Consider the following 24,452-nt stretch of genomic DNA (forward strand, 5'->3'; position numbering starts at 1 on the left):
AAGTGAAAATCTTATTTGACCAGCCTTGAAAGATTTTCTTGAAGAGAAATATAATGTAGTAGATATAACTTACCTAGATTTTGAAATGCTCTCAATAAGGTATTCTGTCAAAGATAAAAGAATAAGGTCAGAAAATGAAGAGCCAGGGGACATGTAGAAGAATGGGTGGCTCCAGGACAGAGAGCAAAAAGCAGGAGTAAATTGTCATTCTTCTCAGTGGAAGAAGGTAAGTAGTGGTGTTCCACAAGGATCAGTGCTGGGACCACTGCTGCTCGCAATTTACTTGAGTCTAGATTTTGGAATCGGAAATGTAATTTCCAGATTTGAGGGTGATACTACATTGGGGGAAATCGTCAATACCAAGCTGATATCCAACAGCAAATTGCTGGATTATTGACAAATGAAATTCAACACAGGTAAATGCGCAGACATACATTTTGATAGGAAGAATGGGAAGTCACTTCTTATTTGGATGTTGTAATTTTGGTGGGATAGAGAAACAAATCAGTGATGGTTGCAATTCAGATTGGCAAGAGCATAAAAAAAAGCACCAGGGTTTAGTTCTGAATTGAAAAAAAGGAAAATTATATTAGATCTGTATCAAACCTTGTCTAGCCCATACTTAGGACACCGTGACTGTTCTGATCACCATTTAAAGGATACATCGGCATTGGAAAGAATGCAGAGCAGGTTTACATTCATGGTGCCAAAAATGCTAGGGAATGCAGTAGACCTGAAATGAAAGGATATACATATCGAGAAAGGATGAACCAATTGCGTCTCTTAACCCTTGAGAAAAGAAGGCTGAGGGGCAATCTAACACAGGTCTTTAAAATTATGGCAGGTTTTGATAGAGTGTGTATGAAGAGAAGAAACATAACCAGGGCCTCAAAAAATCCAATAAGGAATTCAGTAAGAACTCCTTTATCCAAAAAGTGGTGAGACTGTGGAACTCATTACTGTAGGCACTGGTTGAATGGAATAGAATAGGTGGAATTAAAGGTAGCCTGGCAAGGAAATGAAGGAGAAAGGAACAGATAATTCTGCTGGTGGATTAAGATGTGGAAAGATGGTAAGAGGTTCGACTGGGACATGAACATGGGCATCGACTGGTTGGATCGAAAGGCTGTTTCTGTGTGAATGTCCTATGTAATTCAATATTATCCAATGGATTTGTAAGGAAATATCCCATTAAATTACTTGCTGTGTCTGTGTTGAAACTTCCCATTTCAAAGGAGGAAGATTCCATTGACATCAGCCATGGAATCAGGCAGTAGTTTTCCTAAGTAGCAGCAACTTTCATCTGATTCATTCTTGTTTTGCAAATCTTAGCTGTCAATCATTTTCTGATTCAGCTCAATCAAAGATTTGGTTTGGGTTTCAGATGCTGTGGTAGTGAAAGTGAAATGCGAGTCTCCCATTACTGTTGGAGAATTGACACACAGACTGACTTCATCCTCAGATCTTCCCCTGAGCAACTCAAATATAAAAGAAGAAGAAAGAGTGAGAACTCTCCTGAGCAATCTAAAGGTGCAAGCAAAGTGACTTCCTCAGGTTGAGCAGCACCAGGCATAAAAAACTATCAGGACAGACAGTCAGAAAAACAGGCTCCTATTTATCATGAAATGAGATGTAATACCACTTTCCACAGTCATATTGTCATTACATTGGCAGTGATTGAACAATTCTCCATTAAAACACTGGGCACTGGAGTGTCAAAGATTAAACACTTCTCCACTCTCTCCCCCTTCAGAGAACCAAGATAAATGGATATCATTTCATTGATTACCAACTGATAACTTGTCTTTATTGCAATGACTGATGGGAGACAGTCATCCACTAATTGCCACCCCTGACATTTCTCAGATCTGCATTCTTATGTTATTGATTAAACAATACTGTTGTATTAAATATTAAAATAATACAATTTCCTTAGGTGTGTTGTGATTGATTTTTTGACTTTTAGAATACATGTAGTGCTTGTCCAATCTGCTTCCTCCTGCATCTCGTCAGACCTGCTTGATATCTCGTTTGCGAGGAAGTTGGTGCCCAATCCCTTTGCAGGTGTGTGGTGTATACAATAGTTGGTAAGTGTGTCATGCATCTTAGTGATAATTTAGTCAAAAAAGCTTTGCTGTTATAAAACATATAACAGGCCCTTCAGCCCACAATGTTGTGCCAACATTTTATCCTTCTCTAAGATCTATCTAACCCTTCCCTCCCACATAGCCCCCTATTTTTCTATCATTCATGTGTCTATCTAAGAGTCTCTTAAATGTCCCTAATGTATCTTCCCCCACAACCTCTGCAGGCAGTGCGTTCCATGCACCCACCACTCTTTGTGTAAAAAACTTACCCCTGACATCCCCCTTATACCTTCCTCCAGTCTTAAAATGATGTCCCCTTGTGTTAGCCATTGTCGCACTGGGAAAAAGTCTCTGACCGTCCACTCGATCTATGCCTCTTATCATCTTGTACACCTCTATCAACAAGTCACCTCTCATCCTCCTTCTCTCCAAAGACAAATTTGTACTCCATTCAAAGTAACACTTTACTGAAAAGGCAAAGTTTAACATGGAATGTGACTGAAAATAAATCACTAGTAATCTTTTGAACTTAGGGAACTTACTATCAAGTACCTGTAACATCAGCTAAAAGGAGATTATGCTATAAATAAGGAGAGATTGGCTAGACTGTGCTTATTTTATTTGGAAGAAAGGAGGCTGAGGGGAGATATAATCAGGGTGCATAATATTTGAAGAGACCTAGACAGGGTGAAGAGGGAGGATATAGCAGGAAACAAAGATTTATGGCAGAAAGGTTAGAGAAAACTTAGGGAAATATTTTTCATCCATATTCAGGCAGGGGTCGGGAATTCAGGTCCTGAAGGAATGGTAGAAGCAGAAACTCTCAACACATTTAAAAAGTACTCCGAAAAACATTTAAGTGTCATCACCAACAGTGCTCCAGACCAAGAGCTAGAAATAGTTCTATTTTGGTTGTTAAGAGCATGATGTACTGAATCATTTCCTTCTACACATGATTTTCAATAATTATAAAGTAGAAGCTGACTATTCCGTCATGGTCCAAGAATGGACTTCCTCAAATCATTGTTGCAAACAACAAATGTACAGCAAATCTTAAGGACATCTTTGTTCACTTTAAGTTGATGTTAATGGGAGTGGTAACATTATCTTTGTTTTATTACAATGGCTACACTTCAATATTACTGCAGGAGGAGTCTGAAGCTGTGAAAAACACAATATGTGGAAGTGTTTCTCTCATTTTTAACAAGTAAAAATGGAGCTGGAAACTTTCTGAGTATTAAAACCATTACAAAAGGGTGCTACCACTACAGTTGCCAACAGTCCTGTTTTGTAAGGGATACCCTATATTTAAATAGAAAATTGGTTGCTCTCTACAGTGTTGATATGTTTTGCCCATTTTCCCATTCAGTTTTTCCTGGCTTAAGTATGCAACCCATAAAGACTGAGTCCCAGCCAGACCTGACCTGATGACTTTCGAATAATATTTCATCTGGAGTTACTGGATGGGTGGAATAGCCAAGAATTTTGCAGTGGCTGGCCAGCACAGTGCAGACATTCAGAAAAGAAAATCTTGTTCCTTTGCAAATAAGTTGATGTCATACAACTGTGGACTGCCTGTGTTTAATTTGCATAATATAGTAGGTCACAATTCCAGCTGGCCATGGTCACAGCTGACTTCTTGAAGACATATGTTATGTTGGGGAAATGATATTGCAATTGCCAAGTGTCAGCATCCCATCAGTTGCGATTGTTTAATGATCCTGTGAACAAACAGGAAGAATAGGTGCGTTCCACACCATGCAGTGAACTTCAAACATGGCAGAGACCTGGTATATTCACCACACAATTCCACCCTTTTCATTCAATATGAGGCTCCGTCTTGGGTTATGGTCAGAATCCCTGTTCTGATGAAAGGTTATCAACCTGTTTTTCTCTCCGCAGATTCTACTTGTTGAACATTTCCGACATTTTCTGTTCTTATTTCAGATTTACAACATTTCTTTTGCTTTTCAGAATAATAATGCTTGTCCTGTCAGAGAGCTAAATTTACATCAGCTCTTCTGGACGAAGATGGTTGAACAGACAATCATTTGGGTTTTTTTACAGCATGAATCTGTCATTTCACTGAGTCGTGGTGCACAGTCCAATGTTCGCCCTGCATCCAATGCAAGAATGATAAAATGTTTCACTTCAGATCTCAAAACTAGATATAAAGTAACTGCCAAAAGAAAAGCACAGCTGTTGACAATCCAGTAATTCCTTGTCAGAGGTGGATGGGTAGATCAGGTCCAAACTAGCTAAAGGACCCCTTAAAATATTACACCACTGTTCATGTTCAGGAATCACTGGTGTGGATTTTGTAAGCAAAAAATCACGAGAGCCATTTATGTGATGGTGCAGTGAACTCACTAGAACAAACCATGCAGTCCCATCTGAGTGCTGGTGGGACAATTCCATAACAACCAAGATGTGGAACCAGCACAAAATGTCACCCTCGTGTGAACTTGAGACATGGAGTCATTTTGATTGCTTTGCATTCTCCATGCAAATTGACTGATGTGCAGGATGAGGGCTGGACTTGTGGGTGATACAGGCAGTGAGTCAGTGGCCCTTAAAGGCTTACTCCTGACATGTAACATGCAAAATTTTGATCCACTTCCTCTCCAGATGGATGTTCCAAATAGAGCACCTTCACATAAATGTTAACAATAAAATGACTTTGCTTTGCATCAAATTTTGACCAGTAACCATAAATTTGTTTTGTGTGTTATGAAAAGTAAGTTAAAGAATGGGATGCATTAACAATGATTAATGCTCTTTGCAGTTTAATAAGCTGAGTGACAGCAATAGTTAAAGTATCTTCACAGGTCAATTAATGTTTATGAACATAAATAAAAGACAAGTTCAAGAGGCTGAGCCTCTTGTATTGATTGACCTTTCCAGTGCTCTCATGGGGCTGAGCATCTGCTCCACAGCCGTCTTAGAGTCGCCCGGTGATATTGAGATTTCCTTTGCAGTTTCCTGCTACTTAACCTGCTGGTGTATTTCCTGTTGGTCTGATTAGTTGAGCTCCGGACTGCAAGGTGCATCTCTTTGGGAGCCAGTCGAGTTGTTCTTCAAAACAGATGGGAGAGCCTGGATTTTTTTAGTGTTACAAGTTTACAGCTGGGGCAATGATTAAAGTTATTTTTAAATTACAGCATGAATAGGTGAAATTACAGAGAAGATAAATAACTCCATTAAAGACCATGTAAGGGATATAACTAATCTTTTATTGCTCCCTTGAGAAATTTTGCAGAGTCTGCCTTTGGAAGATACTTCATCTGTGCACCTACAAATATGAGACAGATGGAAATTCTCTTTCATGAAAAAGATATTGTAATTTTATTTTACAGCTATCTGTTATCAGAAAAGCATTATTTAAATTCACTGCATCCAATTCTCTGACTTTGCAATGTTACACAGTTATAGACTGAAATTGTAATTGTACAACAATAAATAAGACAATACTTATTCTTTCCCTCACCTTTTAATGCTTTCAGTGTATCTGGAGAAGACAAGACCTCTCAGACATAAAGGAGGAAGCCTAGCCGTGAAGGATGAAGGTAACGCAGAAATATAAAACAAGTGTTGGTGGAAATGAGAATGTAGGCTTTATGTAGGAGGGCATGGGTAAATTGTTGGAGCCAATGAGAAAATGATAGTAAAAAAAACTCAATGAATATCAGTCACTGTGCTCCCTTTGAACTCGCCCAGGGTTATTAAAGGATATTAGAAAAGAGATAACAGAAGATTTGGCAATAATTTTTCAATTCTCCTTAAACATATCAATTATGCCTTGGGATCAGAGAATGGGGACTGTTCACACGGAGAGAAATGTAAAAAGGGTAGGCATAGTCTTATTAATCTTCTGCTAGCTCCAGGCAAACCTGTAGAACCAAGTGAAATGAAATTAATGCTTAGAAACAAAAGGGTTAATTTTGGTCACAGTGTGAATTTGCGAAAAGTAGGTCTTGTTTGGAAAGTTTAAGACTGTTTTAAGGAATTTATCTACATTTGTACTTTCTGAGATACTTAATAAAATTTCTTATAAGAGATTAATTTGAATAATGCAGGTAGATGCTGTAATGGAAATGCATGGATAAGAAGCTTGTATAAAAAGGGGGAACAAAATGTATATGTATATGAGTCAGCCTGGAAAAGGGCTTGAAGATGTGTAGCACAGTGTCAGTGTTGAGTCCATTTCTGTCTGGACAACATAACATCAAAATTCAGCAATGAGACAAAGGAACGATCTTTGATGACAACAAGCATTAGTGGTAGGATGGACATGCAGCAGATGCTCTTTTAAGTGAAAAAATACACTCTGGGAGAAAACGTAGCAGGAGATGAGAATGGCCACAATTGAGAACACTTAAGGATCTGGATGAACAGAGAATAAATTTCATGCACAACTTGGGTTAGATCTCATAGACAGCATGCTGTAGGATTATTCCACTCTACATTATATATTTGTGATGGAAGGCGTACAGTACCATTTTGTCTAAAAATCTGAAGTAAGTAGGAAGTATCAGAATCAGGTTTATTATCACTGACATATGTCGTGAAATTTGTTGTTTTGTGGCAGCAGTACGGTGCAAGACATAAAGACATAAAAAATACTATGTTACAAATATAAATAAATAGTGCAAAGATGAATAATGAGGTCGTGTTCATAGGTTCATGGACAATTCAGAAATTTGATGGCGGAGGGGAAGAAGCTGTTCCTGAAACGTTGATTGTGGGTCTTCAGGCTCCTGTACCTCATCCCCGATGGTAGTAACGTGAAGAGGGTATGTCCTGGGTGGTGAGGGTCCTTAATGATGGATGTCGCCTTTTTGAGGCACCGCCTCTTGAAGCTGTCCTTGATGGCAGGGAAGGCTGTGCCCGTGATGGAGCTGGCTGAGTCTACAACCCTCTGTAGCCTCTTTTGATCCTACACATTGGAGCCTCCATACCAGGCAGTGATGCAACCAGTCAGAATGCTCTCCACTGTACACCTGTAGAAATTTGCAAGAGTCTTTTGTGACATACCAAATCTCCTCCATCTCCTAATGAAGTAGAGCTGCTGGCGTGCCTTTTCTTGATTGCTTCAATATGTTGGGCCCAGGGTAGATCCTCTGAGATGCTGATTCCGAGGAACTTGAAGCTGCTCACCCTTTCCACTGCTGACCCCTCAATGAAGACTGGTGTGTGTTCTCCCAACTTCCCTTCCCTGAAGTCCACAATCAATTCCTTGGTCTTGCTGACATTGAGTGCGAGGTTGTTGTTATGACACCACTCAATCAGCCGATCTCTCTCACTCCTGTAAGCCTCCTCAGCACCATTTGAAGTTCTGCTAACAACAGTGGTGTCATTGGTGACTTTATACATGGTGTTTGAGCTGTGCCTAGCCACACAGTCGTGAGTGTAGAGAGAGTAGCGCAGTGGGCTAAGCACACATCCTTGAGGTGCGCCTGTGTTGATTGTCAGTGAGAAGGAGATGTTATTATCGATCTGCACTGACTGTGGTCTCCCGATGAGGAAGTTGAGGATCCAGTTGCAGAGGGAGGTACAGGGGCCCAGGTTTTGAAGCTTGTTGATTAGTACTGAGGGGATGATGGTGTTGAATGTTGAGCTGTAATCAATAAACAGCAGACTGATGTATGTTTTGCTGTTGTCTAGGTGCTCCAGGGCCGAGTGGAGAGTCAGTGAGATTGTGTCTGCTGTAGACCTGTTGTAGCAGTAGGCAAACTGCAGCGGGTCCAGGTCCTTGTTCAGGCAGGAGTTAACTCTAGCCATGACCAACCTCTCAAAGCACTTCATCACAGTAGATGTGAGTGCTACCGGGCGATAGTCGTTAAGGCAGCTCACCTTGCTCTTCTTGGGCATCAGTATGATTGATGCCCTTTTGAAGCAGGTGGGAACCTCAGACCACAGCATTGAGAGTTTGAAGATGTCCTTGAACACTCCATCCAGTTGGTCGGCTCAGTGTTTCAGTACCCTGAAAGGTAAACCAACAGATAGTTCAACAACATGATATTATTCATAATTAACAATTATCTTGTTATTATCGTGAGGTTGATTCTGAATTCCTAAAATTGCTCTGAAGTAGTTCAGATAAAAACTAAAATGAATGCACAGCAATGTTATTTTCGAAAGAAAACTTGCCTTCCTGTCAGTTTCACCTTTCCAGTATCGGGAGGTGTTATTAGATTCCAGAGCATGTCTACGTCGGTTTTCACAGACAGGTGCATTGAAGAACACTTACAACTCACACTGAATAATTCCCAGTCTCATTCAAGGAGTTCATTAAAAGGATATAGGCAACATAAATTTTGCACTGAAACTGGCTGGGAAAGGTAGAGAGAATGAATTTCTGAATGTCGAATAATTGCAACAGATAGTTCACACTGCACACAGTTTAACAGTTCAGCCTTGTCTGGTGCTGTACTTAACGTAGTCCACATTGTCAGTGCCTTTTTTTAAAGCAGGATATCTCCTATAAATGCCTTGCCATCACTCGTTACTTCAGCTTTACATTTTGCAACATACCAACTAAAACCCTTCAATCTGCCTATTTCCTTTTCTTCTTTCAAAGACTTTGCAAAAGCCCACCTCCTCAACAAAATATTTCTTCACACAATGGATAATGAAAATCTGGAACTTTCTGCCCCATGGATGAATGCTATTGAAGCGAGGTAAATTCCAAAGTGGAAGTAAATATATATTTGTTAGGCATATGTGTTAGGCATAGGTTTCAGAGCCAAACTACATACTTAAGTTAAAATATAAATTCATTGAATAGTGGATGGGTTTGAAGGGCTGAATGGTCTATTCTGCTTATGTGTGTCGATGTAAACACTTTGTATCATTTCTATTTTGACCAATGGCTGGGTAACCATTCTTTTATTTATTGTTTGCAAAGGGATGTATTTTCATCATTAAGTACACCATGTAAATGCAGGTTGTTGTTACACTGAGATGATCAGTGGCAGGGAAAAATAAAAAAAAACTGCAAATGCAATTTGCAGCTCAATTGTACAAAACATTGGTTAGGCTAGACTTAGACTATTGTGTACAGTTCTGGTTACCAAACTACAGGATGGATGTGGTAGTAATAAAGAAAGTGCAGTCGAGATTCACCAGGAAGTTGCTGCAGATATTAGGACAGATTAGATTGGCTGGATTTATTCTCAATAGAATGTAGGACAGTGAGGAGTGACTTTATAGAGGTTTGCAAGGTTATGAGAGGCATCAATAGGATAGAGAATCTGAATCTTTTTCCCTGGGCTGGGGAGTCTAGAACTCGAGGGCACAGGTTTAAGGTGAGAGGGGAGAAACTTAAAGGAGATCCAAGGGGTAGGTTTTTCACACAGAAGGTGGTGGAGCTGCCAGATGAGGCAGCGGAGGCAAATACATTTATAATGTTTAAAAGATATTTGGACAGGGACTTAGATAGGAAAGGCATTGAGGGATATGTGCCTAATGTAGGTAAATGGGATTAGCATTTGCCATGGTTGAGGTGGTTCGAAAGAGCCCATTCCTGTGCTGTACATTTATATGATTCTATGCTGGAAACCTAAAATAACAACAGAAACTGCTAGCAAAACTCTGATTTTTACACAGAAAGTAGTTGCCTGGAATATGCTTCCAGGGGAAGTGGTGGAACCTAATACAATAGTGACATTTAAGAAGCATTTGGACAGGCACATGAACAGGCAGTGAATAGAGGGAAATAGCAGGCAGATGGGATTAGTTAGATTGGTATGGTTGGCATGTATTGTGGGCCGAAGGGCCTGTTCCTGTGCTGTACTATTTTATGTTCTCAGCAGATATTTCCGGCATTTTCTGTTTTTATAATCATGTCCTTTAGAAATCCCCTGTCAGTCATGGATAGAATGATAACACCTATTAAATGCTTGACTCATACTGACCTACCCAATTAGCTGAATTTGAAATTTCAACATTTAAAAGACATTTGGACAGGTACATTCATAGGAAAGGTTTAGAGGGAAGTGGGCCAAATGCAGGCATATGGGATTAACATAGCTAGGCATGTTGGTGACAATGGATGAGTTGAACCAAAGAGCTTGTTTCTGTATTGTATAACTCTATGAATCTATGAAAAATGCCACCCTGGTGCTCAAGCCACCATGCAACTCACAACATAAATGTCACTATCCCAATCCTTCACAATTCCAATGTCAAAACACTGATGAATAACCTACGGCCAACGTTAAAAACTTCAGAGTTCCAGTCTTTTCTTGTTCAAGTAATTGAATGGTTTGAAATATGAGTGCAGAATTGACTCTGCATAAGAAGCATCAAATCTTTCCTCCTTGAGGCCATCCCAAGACTGGACCACTGAAAAGAAGCATTTAAGGTATTGGGAAAGGTCTGTCATGATGGAACAAGGACAAGTGCAGACAATAGTAAGGCACAAGCTCTTCCATATTCAGCAGGGGTTCTTCATTGTTCTGCGCCACACCCACTTACAGATCAGTAAGTAGGTTGGCAGAGCGTCAGTAACACAAAGCTGGGAGCTGGATGTCTTTCCACCTTCTCAACAAGGCACAGTGTTTTTCTGAAGACATTTACTGGGGGGAAGGTTTAATACGAGAAGGGAATGATCAAAAATGTGGGGCTGTGGGTGTCTAACAGAAGGAATTTGTGTGATAGGGCAGTAATGCCCATCCTAATTGTCTTTGAAGAGCAATGGGTGGGGACCTACTGTCCTGAGCTGCTAATATTGATATTGTAATATTTTTCCCAGGTGAGGATAACCAGCTGGTGCAGAGGAAGGCTCCAGGATCAGAATCAGAATCAGGTTTATTATCACTGACTTATATGTTGTGAAATTTGTAATGTTGAAGGATTAACAATGTATTTCCAGTTCAGAATTGGAGGGAACCTTCAATCTGGTGCTGGTATATCCATCCATTTACTCTCCTTGTCCTGCTAAATAGTAGAGGTTGAATATTTGGAAGGCATTGTCGAGGATGTGTTGGTGACTTGCTACTGTGCACACTGTAGCATTGAAATTGCGATAGTGAATGGAATAATGTTTAGTGTAGCGAATGGGGAGTTAATCGAGTTGACTGCTTTTTCCTGCATGGTGTCAAACTTCTTAAGTTTTGTTGAAGTTGCACTCGCTCAGGCAAGTGGAGAGTTTCCATCAAGCTCCTAACTTGTAACCTGTGGCTGGTGGGAAAACTGCGGGGAGTTAGGAGGTCATTCATCACACAATACCCAGCCTCTAACCTGCTCTTGTGACCATGATGTATATGTGACTTATTCAGTTTCTGGTCAATGTTGTTTCCTGGGATGTTAATGCATGGGGAATGGGAATGGAAATGCTAAGTGGAATGGGCCAGATTCTCCCTCGTTAGACATGGTCACTATTTGTCATTTGCTGCTGTCCATTTTGTAAATGTTACTTGGAAATGTCACATGCCATCTATCAGCACATGCCTAAAATATTTTTCTGGTCTTGTTTCAAGCAAGCATGGACTACTTAATTTGCTGAATCATACTTACCTAAACCATGAAAATAGTTGGAACTGTTCACGTAATAAAAAATTATAGGTTAAATAATTATAATGTCTTTACAATTATGGAATAAATATATTCAAGTTAATATTAAATGGGATTTAAAAGATTCTCCACTATATTATTGACCAATGTTACCTATATGTAACATGACAATAATGCGTGTATCTGTATTTCTTTTTACCATATTCAGGAGACATTTATTCAGCAGCTCTTACACCATTTGGCATGTTTGCAATATTGAGGATGTTTTTACGTTCCTGAAACTGAGGCCCTCTCTATGCCTTTTAGCAACTGTTGGTAATCTTTGTGTGATTAAAGTCACATAAACACTATATCAGGTTGCAGTGTGAAATGAATATGCCTGGGAAAAAAATCTTCTATACAAAGTAGGACAAGTTCATCAATAGCAGTACGCACAAACCAAAGCATTTTTTCTCCCTTTATTAATTAACATGGCAAGTGGCTACTTGGCCTCAGAAAGGAAAAATATCTTTATATCCACCTAATCCCTTCTACACATGCATGGTTATCAGTGGTTTACATGTGTCTGGATACTGGTTTGAAGTACATCTTATTTTGTTGGGCTAAATTAAAATGCTGCACAATTGAAAATCAAGCAAAAGTATTGGTTAGTTATCCCAGCCTTGAATTTGGTAAAAAAATACTTTAATCTGCAGATAAGTGAACAATTAAACTAGCCATAGAATTCCAATGACATTAACATTCTTTTCAATTATACAAGATTTCTGATCCATGCATGACACCTTAATACAAAATTCTGATCCTGCTACAAAATGCCCTCTAATTATCCAGTACTGAATGGTGCCAACACTAAACACAGGCAGCCCACTGCCAATCTCCACCCAGAAACAGCAGCACATTTCAGAAATCTAATCGCCTCTTAGATTATGTTTTTGTCAAATGTTTTCTGTTAGTTTTGTTTCAAATGAATTACTGAGTGACTAATTAAATAGCCTGCATTCCAAATGCTTCCTAATTAGCTCTTAATATCAGCATTTTATAGAAATGCTCCAAGCTTAATCCTGATTGAAGCCTCTTTCAGTAAAACTATTTAGTAGCACTCAACTGTGCTAAAGATGCCAGTTCTTTGAAAAACCTTTAATTGATCTTTGTCCTATCCTTTAACCTGCACAATGGACAGAAGCAGACTCTCTAAGGTCTGATGGTATTCTGGATCTCTGTTCCCACTGCCACCAAGTAAAAGGACAATTATAATAATGGAAACAGAAAATGCTGGAAATACTCAGCGGGTCCTTTGTCCACTCCCTCCCTCCATGCCTTCTATATAGATTCCATTCCATTTTCTCAATCCCTCCTTCTCTATTGTATTTGCTCTGATGGTGAGACATTCATATAAGTGCCTCTGAAATGTCTTCCTTCTTCCAGAGCCTTGGTTCCTCTTCTATCATAGTGGACAGAGTCCTTAGCCATATCTCATATATTTCCTACACCTCAGTTCTCATCCTTTCTCCTCCTGGACAAAATAAGGACAGAGTTCCCCTGGTCCTTGCCTTCCTCCCCACTAGCCCCTGCATCCTATCCACCTTGCCTGTTTTTGTTTCAGATTTCCAACATCTGCAGTTCTTTGATTTTGTTTTCCCGGGCAATTACAATACTTATATCCATACAGCACTGTTAACATAGCACCACATTCCAAGACACTTTAAAGAAGCGTTATGAAACAATATGTGACACTGAGCCTTGTAAGGAGATGTTAGAGTGGGATGGTCCAAAACTTGGTCAACAGAATGGGTTTTAAGGAGCATCTTAAAGGTGAAAAGAGAGTTAGAGAGGTTTGTGATAGGGAGGGGGAATCCCAGAGCTCAGTGTCTTGGTAACAGAAGATTTAGCCATGTATTTATGGAAGTGGTTAAATTCAGCGGTCATCAAGAGGGCAGAATGGGAGGAGTCCAGCTAACCCAGAGGGTTGTTCAACTGGGGGGCATTACAGAAGGACAAAGCCTTTGAGGCAGTTAAGATGAAAGGGAAAGGTTTAAAATCAAGGTGCTTAGCCAGGAGTTAGTTAGGTCAGCAAGTGCAGCAGTAATGGGGGTATAGGGTTTGTTGTGGGCAGCACTCTGGCAAAAAGTTTACAGGGGGTGGTTGAGAAACCAGCTAGAAGGGCATTGGCATCATTACGCCTATAGAAACAAGTGATGGGCAAGCGTTTCAGCAGCAAGTGAACAGAAAGGTTTTTACTGGTCGTGGTCAAAGGCTAAGCAATGTATAATAAAAAGGAAATGGACAAGAAATACTTACAATAAATGATGCTGGAAATCTGAAAGAAAATAAAAACACTGGAAACATTCAGCAAATGAGGCAGCAACTATGGAAAAAGAAACAAATAATATTTCAGGTCTGGGTTCTTTTATCAGAACTGGGAATGAGAGAAAACAAGTTAGTTCTCAGCAGCAGAGAAGGTGGGGAGGGGTATGGATGGAACAAAAGGAATATTTCTGATAGGCTGAAACCAAATGAATCAATGTAGCAGTTGGGGTAGGAGCTGGTTTCAGATTAGGTCTCTTTGTCTGTGAAATGTGTTACTAATAGTGAGGCTGTTGTGCCCAGCAGACTAGTCTATACTTATAAAGAGAACTGTGCCAAAATGATGACAAGCAGAAATGGTATTGGTATTGGTTTATTATTGTCACTTGTACCGAGGTACAGTGAAAAACTTGTCTTGCGTCCCGTTTGTACAGATCAATTCATTACACAGTGCATTGAGGTAGTACAGGGTAAAAACAGTAACAGAATACAGAGTAAAGTGTCACAGCTACAGGGGGCCAGTTCTGATACAGACAAAATGACTAAGCTACCTAAAGTTTGAGAATTTGTTATCGACTCTTGAGGCTGCAATGTGCCCAGATGGAAGATGAGGTGTTGTTCCTCAGACTTGCACTGGGCCTTGTTGTAACAGTACAGGAGTCCACAGACAGAAAAATCAGAGTGGGAATGGGATGGTGAATTAAAGTGGCAAGCAAATGGAATCTCGGCATTACTGTTGTGACTGAAGGTATGTGCTCTGCAGAACAATCACCCAATCTGTGTTTGGTTTCTCCGGTATAGAGGACGCCACATTGTGAACAGTGAACACTCTACATGACATTGGAAGAAGCGCAAGTGAATGACTGCTTCACCTGGAGTGGGTCCCTTGATCGTAGTAAAGGAATAGGACAAATGTTGCGCCTCCTGCTGTTGCATGGGAAGGTGCCATAAGATGAGGAATAGTAGGTGGGAGTGGAAGACGGGACCAGAGAATCATGAAGGGAAGTACATTCAGGAAATATCTTCTAAAAAATATATAACAGTGAATTTGTTCAAATGGTCTTCTTTGCCCGGGATCCTTCAAGAAATTGTACTTAGAACATAGAACGTTACAGCACAGTACAGACCCTTTGGTCCACGATGTTGCACCGACATTTTATCCTGCTTTAAGATCTATCTTACCCTTCCCTCCCACATAGCCCTCCATTTTTCTATCATTCATGTGGCCATCTGAGAGTCTTTTAAATGTCCCTAATGTATCTGTCTCCACCACCTCCGCCAGCAGTGTGTTCCATGCACCCACCAGTCTGTGTAGAAAAACTTGCCTCTGACATCCCGCCTGTACCTTCCTCCAATCACCTTACAATTATGCCCCCTCGTGTGAGCCATTTTCACCCTGGGAAAAAATCTCTGACTGTCCACTCGATGTATGCCTTCCATCATCTTGTACACCTCTATCAAGTCATCTCTCATCCTCCTTCGCTCCAAAGAGAAAAGCCCTAGCTCACTCAACCTATCCTCATAAGACATGCTCTCCAACCCAGGCAGCATCCTGGTAAATCTCCTCTACACCCTCTCTAAAGCTTCCACATCCTTAATGAGGCAACCAGAACTGAACACATTACTGCAAGTGTGGTCTAACCAGAGTTCTATCGAGCTGCAACATTACCTGGCAGCTCTTGAACTCAATACCCTGACCAATGAAGGCCAACACACATACGTCTTCTTCACAACCCTATCGACCCGCGCGGCAACTTTGAGGGATCTATGGAAGTGGACCCCAAGATCCCTCTGTTCCTCCACACTGCTTAGAGTTGTGACTTCAAATTCGATCTTCCAAAGTGTATCATTTCACACTTTTCCAGGTTGAACTCCATCTGCCACTTTTCAGCCCAGCTCTGCATCCTATCAATGTCCTGTTGTAACCTACAGCAAACTTCTACACTATCCACAACACCACCAGCCTTCATGTCATCAGCAAACTTACTAACCCATCCTTCCAGATTCTCATCCAAGTCATTTATAAAAATCATAAAGAGCAGGGATCCCAGAACAGATCCCTGCAGAACACCACTGATCAACATCCTCCAGTCAGAATACGCTCCATCTACAACCACCCTCTGTCATCTATGGGTGAGCCAATTCTGAATCCACACAGCCAGGTTTCCCTGGATCCCATGCCTCTTGACTTTTTGAATGAGCCTTCCATGAGGAACCTTATCAAGTGCCTTACTGAAATCCATGTACACCACATCCACTGCTCTACCTTCATCAATGTGCTTTGTCACATCCTCAAAGAATTCAATCAGGCTCGTGAGGCACGACCTGCCCCTGACAAAGCCATGCTGATTGTCCCTAATCAGCCTCTGCTTCTCCAAATGCCTATAAATCCTGCCTCTAAGAAGCTTCTCCAGTAATTTTCCCACCACTGAAGTAAGACTCACTGGGCTGTAATTCCTAGGGTTATCCCTACTCCTTTTCTTAAACTAAGGTACAACATTTTCCACCCTCCAATCATCTGGCACAGCTCCTGTCGCTAGTGGGGACGCAAAGATCATCGCCAAAGGTGCAGCAATCTCTTCCCTCGCTTCCCATAATAACCTTGGATATAGCCCATCCAGCCCCTGTGACTTATCTATCCTAATGTTTTTCAAAAGTTCCAGCACATCCTCTTTCCTCACGTTGACATGCCCTAGTGTATCAGCCTGTTGTACGCCATCCTCACAAATGTCACGGTCTCTCTCACTGGTGAATACTAAAGCAAAATATTCATTAAGGACCTCCCCTACCTCTTCCGACTCCAGGCACAGGTTTCCTCTTTTATCCCTGACTGGTCCTACCCTCAGTCTGGTCATCCTCCTATTCTTCACATATGTGTAGAACGCCTTGGGGTTTTCCCTAATCCTACTCACCAAGGCCTTCTCATGCCCCCTTCTAGCTCTCGTCCATTCTTAAGCTCCCTCCTGGCTACCTTGTAACTCTCCAGGGCCCTGTCTGATCCTTGCTTTCTAAACCTTAGGTAAGCTTCTTTCTTCCTCATTACATGTTCTACATCTCTTGTCAACCATGGTTCCTTCACTCTACCATCCTTACCCTGCCTCAATGAGACAAACCTATCCAGAAGCCCATGCAAGTACTCCCTAAACAACCTCCACATTTCCAGCCAAAAACCAGACAACAGCAAAATTATGGAATGATGACAATGTTTAAGATGAATGGGTAATAATAGTCTGCTGATTTATTGCTTCTGTGGTTGCAATTTATATAGATTAGATGTTTGTTATGAATGGCTACTTTGATGCAAGAGATTCCCCTGAACCAAAAGGGCGGCAGTGATAATTTCTAAATTCTTCCCCTTTAAGAAGAGCAGGACAAGCTTTGCGTTGTGCCTTTGCTGAGAATTAGTCCATGGACATGCGTGCATGCATGCGTGCATTCACACACGCACACACAGTCTTGTCCCATTCCTGCTTCCCCGACCTGGAACACATGATGGTTAAGTGCCAACTGTTCTACCTACCGAGAGAGTTCTCCGCCGTCGTCCTGACTGCGATCTATATCCCGCCTCAGGCAGATGGCAAGCTAGCACTTGAGGAATTGAACACTGTGATCAAACAGCACATAACAGTGTACCTCCGATGTCTTCCTCATCACTGGGGAGTTCAATCAGGCTAGCTTGAAGTCTCTGCCTAACTATCGATTCTCCATGCCCTTGCTCTTGGACCAAGACCTGGTTCAGGAGGCACTATTCTAGGTGGTGTGCAACAGCCATCCCACACACGCAGGCATATTCCACTCCTCAGTACTAGAGTGGAGGCAAACCATCCTCAACCCTCAGGGACAATGCAAGAAGATGTACTTTCATTGTAGCTCTCCTTCACTAGGAAGGAAGAAATAGTCATAAATTTATTCAGTTGTTACTTCATTTTTCATAGGACTTTTTTGAAGTGCAACTTACAAATGTGAAAACAATTTTCGAGTTCAAAATAAAATTTATGGGTAGCTCCAGCTGACCTTCCTGTAGATTCAGTCATTGAGCAAGATGCAGGATGCAAAAGGAAACTTCTCAGCAACTATAGAAATGCAAAAGTTGTAATAATAGACTCCATGGCATAGATGGGAAATGTGCTATATTCTAATTAAATACATAAAAATACTTCTGTAATTACTAAATTAATATCCATTTCTACTCAATTCCTTCCTGTTCATTTATTAGTAATAGAGACAGTCATGGACTGGAATAGGACTAGGTAAAAAGAAATCACGTAGTCGTTGCTGAAATTCAATTTGAATGGATTTAAAACTCAGAAGATTTAGTATTGAAGATCTGACTGTGCTACTTTTGAGCATTTAAGTGACACATTTGGAAAATAGAGAGTTGTCAAAATAGCAAATCTGGACAAATTATTACCATAAATTAAGCATGAATCTCACCAATGTGTATCAGCAAGAGGCAGGCAGACAATTTGAGTTTCAATCCATTTAAGAAAACTTTTAAAAAACTGCTATAACACAATTCCTTGAATTCTTTCAGTCCTGAGAACACACACAGGTATCAGTTAAAGTGTTTTGGTCCATGTAAACTACCTCTGTTTATCTGCATGCTTGAATTAAACATATTGTCTTCCTCTGCGACATATTGTAGTATTTGTTTGGGCCAAATAATCCGAGTTGTTTGATCAGAAAGCAATTTTACAAGTTAATAGATCAGGGGACCAAAAGCTATTTAGGTTTGAATGTAACCAGAAATGGCAACCGCTGATAAATGTGTTACTTTCTACTGTGAAATGGACTAAAGCCAAACCAAATCAGGGATGAAATGCAATCTCAGGAACAAATTGCAATCTCCTCACATGAATACTGTAATAAAGCATCTCCACAGTTTAGATGTTATGTGTTTGTGACCATTTCTTTAGGGCTCTTTGCTGAGTGTGCAGGTTACATTGAGAAGTAAATGACTTTGGCTTTTTTGGTTTATGAGAATATAGAATTAGTTTCCCATCAGGTAATTTACTTTGACTCATAGTTCATTCGCATCTAAACACATTATTTTCTGCAATACTACTATTTATTCTAGCACTCAAAAAATTATTGATGGTTTAAAATTACTGATTGATCAAGGCATTCCTACAGGCATGAATCAGGTGTTGTGAGTAATCTCACCCAGTCCCTAGGCAGCGCTGCACTCTTGTATGGATATTTGGTTGATCTTCTACAGTCAGGTAGGGTGCCCTCACAATGAATGTGTATGTGATTCATTAAGCATGTACCTTACAGCAAAAGATGACAAGCTGGGGGCTGAATTTAAATGGGCAAGGGTATTTCAATATGAGATTAACCCCTGTTCATTCAGTGCAAACCAGGCAGCAAACCAACTTCTTGCTTCCTGATAATGTAATGGTTGCAGCATTAAGCCTGTATAAACTTCCCTGTTCACTTGCTGAACATTTCAGCAGAGGCCCAATATCATGATGTCATATCAGATTAAGTGAAAGGGATATACCTTGTGACTGGACAGATGCTGGCAGGGATTCTAGAACTGCAAATGTCGTGGGATGTTGAAGAATGGTATTCATGGAAGGAACATGGATCTATGGATTCTGCTGTGGAGAACTGCAGGAGGAGGTAGAGATATCCCGGATGTAGAATGGCCTGTTTCTGTGCTGTGTAACTCTGACTCTATGTATGATAATGAAGACGCACCATTGCTGAACCTGCATGGCTTGGAGTCACCATTTCAGACACCGATACTGGGCATAATTCAGAGAGATGTGATCTTCACATGATGAGATGGTGGGAAGGAATGGCTTGTAACCAGGGCAGTTGCTGCCAGTTCACTGTGTGGGGTGATTGGCAGGGTGGTGGAGGGGAGGGGTGGGGTGACATCTTACATAAGTTCTGCTGCAGAAGACAAAGAAGCAGAATTTGATGGGAAAGCCCTCAAGAGAAGGCCTGATGGAGAGATACAATGAAACGTTTTCTACCTTTGGTCGCTGATTAGAAAGCCCACGCCCAATGGCAAGATCATAGTACAATCCCACACTAACTTGGCATAAGGCTTTGCACGGAGCCTGGAGCCAATTTTTCCCTTTGTCAAAGAAATGACAAACCTTGTTTGCACACTTGTGCATGCAACCACATTGTCACATCCACTGCTGCTACCCAGTCTCTGAGGGCTGCAGTGGGAGCTCAGATTGCCATGCATAATGGTTGTGGATTAAAGGAGGCAGAGGGGCTTGCAGGGTCTCTCAGAAATCCAACAACCTGTCCTCCAAAATGTCACTGGAACTGGACTCTGCCCTTGGTCCCTAAGAACACAAATCCACTACCATGAAGACAGCATTTGTCCTCCTACTCAGACCACTCCTCCAGTGGCCTTGCTGTTGCCAGCTTGAACTCTTGGTGACCATGCAGAGATGGTGCAGTCTGCAGCGGGGCCAGAACCTAGAGATGCTGGAGATTACCTTCCAAAGCCATCTGCAGTCTCCTGTTTAACTATCTACCACCCTTCAAGACCAGATGCAGAGCTTTAATCTGATTTGTGCATGTCCCTTAAACTGTTTTGTTCCAAGAATAATTCCTTCTGTAATCTCTGCGCATAATCGAATTCTCTCTTCTGTTATAAAATCGACTTGTTTTAAAATATCAATTGTTTCTGTATAACTATACATTAAAAATATATGAATTGGTATCTTTCAGTTTGAAGTGTTTGCCCCTTTTGGTGTGAGATCTAGATCTGAAAAGTAGCCACGCCTCACTTTTCTCAGTAAATACTTCAATAGCAGAAAAGTTCCTTGTTTGCTCCGTGCAAATACCATGCCAGATTTTTGAGCAGAAGTCAATTATCACTTCATTAGAAGTGAGAGCTTGCATGTAGAGGCTGGTTTTTCCAATAGGAAGTAGCTCACATCTGAAATATCAGTCTCAGTTTGTAGGCCCTCTTGTCTGTTCCTGTGTAATTTACCTGATTGCTGAGAAGATCACATTGTTATACAAGAAAGGGAGCTTTTGCACTGTGGTAGGATTCCAATTATCCGTAGCTAAAAAATAACACATTTAAGATTTTTTTAATAAATTGTAAACAGTGGAAATCCTCTCCTGGATTGAGAGGGTGGATTAACTGTGGTGTCAACAACTATGTTCCTTCAATGCCACTTTTCATATGGCTCTATTTTCATGTAAAAATATAAAACTATAACTGCATGAATAGACATGTCTTTCACATTATATTTTTGTGAAACTACTCTAGTTACAGACATACATTTTAAAACAAGTTTTTTGTCAGACAGACAAAGCCCCTTTAAGTTGACTATCCCAGGGTATCCCTGAGATACAAACTCTTTCAAGGTCCATAGTTTTCCCTTTACGACTTAGAACACCTCCTACCCCCAAATGTTCCTGCTTTGTACTAGGTCAGTTCATACATCCAAAGTTATTAAATGAGCTGTTTTGGTTTTGATTTTGAGCTGAAATCAGCAAGGGAGTCAAAGCAGGTCACTGCATTAGTTTGATACAAATGACCTGCTGCACAATCCTCGACAGCTTCAAGGTCAGTGAGTGGTGAGCTGAATAAAGGCTATTATTGTTCCAGCTTCTCCAGTTTCTAAATTCTGCTACAAAGAATGAACAGGGTGAAGAGTATCTTATTTCCAATCCTTCCACCACCCCCACCCCCACCCACCCCCCACCCCCCACCCCAGCCCCAACACCACCACCAATTTCCTGAACCAGAGATTTTCTAGCACACAGCAGCTTTGCCGTAACAGAATCAAAAATTCAATCTCGGCACTTTGACTGGGAGAATTAAATGTCAACCACTGCTGGATGTGCCTGTGCCTTGGCATATTCATATCCTGAACAATCTCGAGGATTAAACACTTGAGCATCAAATTACTTGGGAAGTGAAATCTATCCTGCCATATAAACTCGTTGGATAAAATAAGATGCTCAGAAAAATAGACAGTGGACCCATGAGAGCAGGCACCAACAGACTGCTCAGTATTCCTCCTGATAGAAAGGGAAGAACAAACTTTAACAAAGGGCTATGAAACAACATCTTCCATTACTGGTTAAGGCTTTGTTAAAGAGCAAATATGACAACTGCATTCTAAATTCTGCAATAGATTAGGCTTTTCATAAGGGTGTTATTCAACACTAGGGTGGAGTCTGTGCTAACTTAAAAGATAGAAGGATTTGGAAGTTCTGCACAGTTCCAACCAAAAGGTGTGGAGTTGGAGCATTTTCTGCCCATTGTGCAGGTGGAGTGAAGGTTGCTGAGTTCTTGTTACCTGAGATAGAGGGAGGGTCAGGTGGAAAGACTACAGGCCAAGGGAAGTACATTATATAAGACAAGATATCTTTATTAGTCACATGTACATCGAAACACACAGTGAAATGCATCCTTTGCATTGTGTGTTCTGGGGGCAGCCTGCAAGTGTCGCCACACTTCTGGCGCCGTCATATCATGCCCACCGCTTCCTAACTCGTACATCTTTGGAATGTGGGAAGAAACCGGAGCACCTGGAGGAAACCCACGCAGACACATGGAGAACATACTAACTCCTTACAGACAGTGGCCGGAATTGAACCTGGGTCGCTGGCTCTGTAATAGCGTTATGCTAACCACTACACTACCGTGCCAGGAGAAAGAACTAGCCAAATTTTTTGAGGAGGTGACAAAGGTGCTTGATGAGGGCAAGGTAGTGGATGTTATCTACATGGACTTCAATAAAGCATTTGATAAGGTCCCTCATGGTAGGTTGATTCAGAAGATAAAGATGTATGGGATCCAGGGTGTATTGCAAGTTTGGATTCGGAACTGGTTTGCTCATAGAAAACAGATAGTAGGGGTGGGAGGCTGTTATTCTGACTGGAGACCCGTGACTAGTGGTGTTCCACAAGGATCGGTGCTGGGACCTCTGTTGTTTGTGATATATATCAATGATTTGGATGAAAATGTAGATGGGTGGATTAGCAAGTTTGCGGATGACACTAAGATTGGTAGAGTTATGGACAGTGTAAAGGACCATCAAGGAATACAGCAGGATATGGATCAGTTACAGATATGGGCAGAGAAGTGGCGGATGGACTTTAATCCATGCAAGTGTGAGATCTTGCACTTTGGGAGGTCAAATGAAAGAAGAAATTATACATTTAATGGTAGGCCCCTTAATAGCATTGAAGTACTGAGGGATCTTTGGGTCCAAGTCCATAGTTCAGTGAAGGTGGCTACACAAGTGGATAAGGTGGTAAAGAAGGCATACGGCATGTTTGCCTTCATTGGTAAGGGTATTGAGTATAAGAGTAAGGAAGTCATACTGCAGCTATATAAAACTTTAGTCAGACCGCACTTGGAGTATTGTGTGCATTTCTGGTCGCCCCCCCCCCCCCCCACTATAGTAAGGATGTGGAGACTGTGGAGAGGGTGCAGAAGAGGTTTACCAGGATGCTGCCTGGATTAGAGGGTATGAGCTATGAGGAAAGAGTCATAGAGTCATAAAGATATAAAGCACAGAAACAGACCCTTCAGCCCATCGGCCCAACAGGTCCATGTCGAAGAAGATGCCCCATCCAAGCTAGTCCCATTTGCCAGCATTTGGCCCATATACCTCTAAACCTTTCCAATCCATGTACCTGTCCAACTGTCTTTTAAAAGTTGTTATTGTACCTGCCTCAATCACTTCCCCTGGCAGCTTGTTCTATATAGATACCACCCTTTTGGTAAAAAAGTTGCCGCTCAAGTTCCTATTAAATCTTTCCCCTGTCACCTTAAACCTATGCCCTCTCGCTCTTGACTCCCCAACCCTGGGAAAAAGACTGAATGCATTCACTCTATCTACCTCTATAAGATCACCCCTCAGTCTCCCACGCTCTAAGGAATAAAGTCCTAGCCTGTCCAACCTCTCCCTATAACTCAATCCCTCAAATCTAGCCAACATTCTTGTAAATATCTTCTCGGATATATAGTACTCAGTTATATTTCTTAGTCGCATTGTCCTTATTAATTATTTTTGTGTCTTTAATATAGTTATTTCTTTATCTGATGGAAGTGTGACATCCTGACTCAACACACTATTAACCGGTGCTTGGCTTCAGTAGCTGGTTCTACATCTACCTCTGAATAAAATCATTGTGGGACAGTGTAGAGGAAGCTTTACTCGGTTTCTAACCCATGCTGAACCTATCCTAGGAGTGTTTGCTGGGACAACTTAGATAAATATGAAATCACTCTTGCTGTTTAGAAGAAAGGTGATCGTATTCAAACAAAGGAGTCTCAGGAGCTGGATGGGGTTGATGCTAAGAAAGTATATCCCCTAGTGGGGAAACTAGTACGGGGAGCATAGCTTCAGAATAAGGAGTCACCCATTTCAGAAAGTGAGGAAGAATTTCTTCTCTTAGAGGGTTATGAATCTTAAGAATTCTCTCCTCCAGAGAGCTGTAGAAGTGGAGTCATTGGTAATGTTCAAGAGCAAGATAGGTTGGACAAACTTGGGTTGTTCTCTCTAGAGCATTGGAGGCTGAGTGGAAACCTGGTAGAGGTTTTCA

The sequence above is a fragment of the Pristis pectinata genome, chromosome 4 (assembly GCF_009764475.1).
Source record: "Pristis pectinata isolate sPriPec2 chromosome 4, sPriPec2.1.pri, whole genome shotgun sequence".
Lineage (NCBI taxonomy): Eukaryota > Metazoa > Chordata > Chondrichthyes > Rhinopristiformes > Pristidae > Pristis > Pristis pectinata.